The sequence below is a fragment of the Octopus bimaculoides genome, chromosome 5, assembly GCF_001194135.2.
Source record: "Octopus bimaculoides isolate UCB-OBI-ISO-001 chromosome 5, ASM119413v2, whole genome shotgun sequence".
In the NCBI taxonomy this organism is placed as follows: domain Eukaryota; kingdom Metazoa; phylum Mollusca; class Cephalopoda; order Octopoda; family Octopodidae; genus Octopus; species Octopus bimaculoides.
The window spans coordinates 76,020,626-76,023,002 of NC_068985.1; positions in this window are offsets into that span (position 1 = coordinate 76,020,626).

A 2,377-nucleotide genomic window follows, 5' to 3' on the forward strand; every position below is an offset into this window, starting at 1 on the left:
TCGGCCCGAGGCTATAGTAGAAGACACTTGCCCAAGGTGCCACGCAATGGGACTGAAACCGGAACCATGTGGTTGGTAAGCAAGCTACTTACTACACAGCCACTCCTACGCCTATAGATCTATAGAATTTCATTGTATTTTGTCGTTAAAACAACTTAAGAAGAACAAAGCATAACATAAACACATACAAACATAGGCACGATATGCAAGCATCATCATATCATATACCCAGGCCTATTCCCCATTTTTTTAGGAGGGGGTAGCCGCAGCAAGACATACACCAGGCATTCCATTCACTTCCCAGCTCAAAGTCCTGGGTATGACTATAAAGTACATCCAATAGTGGGACCCTGAGGCCATGGTTTCTGGGTTTGAGGAGTGTGGAACCACCTCTTAGTCAGTATCGATCCCAGGTCTACTCTGGCTCGGAGTGGTACCTGTAAGGGTCCCAGCTATAGATTAACTAGCAAACCCCACAGATCAGTAGAATGCAGTCACCGTATTCCATGCGTGGCGTAAGAGGCGACTAAAAAGGGTAGGAGCGAGGGGACTGGAAATCCTCTCCTCTTGGTAAATCCATATTCCTAAAATTGCTGCAAGAAAATATACAAACATAGAAATTGCTTTTTCTTCAAAACCAGAATTTCTTAAAATTCTGTTGAAAAACTAATAAAAGTCTTAAGATTTCTGCATTTCTGGGTGGACACATAGACATATGTGCAAAAAATTAAGCCCCACTCCCAATTCCAGGTCTTCAGTGAGTACTACAGATGAAGCACGGATAAACAAAGAAAATGCTTTTATACAAAAGTACAAACCAAAACTGAACATAATTTAACATATAACATACACAAATAACTATTCACACTCAACACTCATTCTGCAACTTAATATGAGGGACCTACTCAGCGAACAACCTAAACTTTAGCCACTGGACTACATACAAACGATTCCTGTCCACTCTCCCACCAGACAGATTAAATTCGGAGTGCCTTGATTATAACTAAACATGTTCAATCAACTGTGCTGGCCTTCATTTTAGGAGCAAAATACACTGTCACTTGACATTAACATTTCTACAGACAAATTACATCTTTTTTTAGGCTTAATTTCTCATGATTTTGCGTTTGGGTGATTTTTTTTTTTTTTTTTTTTTTTTTTTTTTTTTTTTTTTTAGTTTTGAACCTCAGGAAGTTCATAAACCTAGTTCCAGCAATAGTCCGCCATCACATGCAATTCCCATCTGCCTTCATACCATTTGTTCCATTGATTTTATATCCTGATAGAAATGTCCTCCCTGCTCGTCACTTGTGTCACTAAGATGTTCAGGGAATTTATCAAGATCACTGTAAAGACTGCAGTTTTATACTCATATTTGCTTCCAGCTTTTACAGTTCTCCAGCATGCTGTCGACTATTTCGACAGAGTTGGCTGCTTTCTTGTTGCTCAGAAAGTATTTTACAAATGAGTTATATGCTGCTGCTTCAATGCAATTCATTGAATTTACTTCCCATCTTCCATCAATTTTCTGATTTGAGACCCATCAAATACTCCAGCTTTTATCTTTTCACTACTCAGACTGGGAGATATGCAGCAAATATAGTGAAAGCATGGTCCATCTTTATCCAGAGCTTTAACAAATTGCTTCATAATGTCTAATTTGATGAATAGTAGTGGCAGAATGATTTTCCTCAGTTGAAATTAAGGCTTTTCAACCACATAAAAAGACCCTGGAACTAATGTACGCTATGGCCATTCTTTGATTATCCATCGTTTTTTCCTGGTTCTTAATAGAATAATGTATAAATCGAAATAAACTAAATTTCACAAATAAACATTGCATTTTTCTGAAAATGAGGTAGATTGTGAAATTTGGGTGGGGGATATCTTGAAATCTAGATGTGATGTTAAAAAAAATGAATTCCTTTTTAGGTGTTCGGCATATCGAAAAATCTTCAAATCACTTATGACACGTCCTGACAACAAACTGCTTGCTGAATTGTGCAGTCAGTGGATTTTAGACAATCTACTGTACCATGGTGGAGGCGCAATGGCCCAGTGGTTAGGGCAGCAGACTCGCGGTCATAGGATCGCGGTTTCGATTTCCAGACCGGGCGTTGTGAGTGTTTATTGAGCGAAAACACATAAAACTCCACGAGGCTCCGGCAGGGAATGATGGCGAACCCTGCTGTACTCTTTCACCACAACTTTCTCTCACTCTTACTTCCTGTTTCTGTTGTGCCTGTAATTCAAAGGGTCAGCCTTGTCACACTGTGTCACGCTGAATATCCCCAAGAACTACGTTAAGGGTACACAATGTCTGTGGAGTGCTCAGCCACTTGGAACCTTAATTTCACGAGCAGGCTGTTCCGTTGAT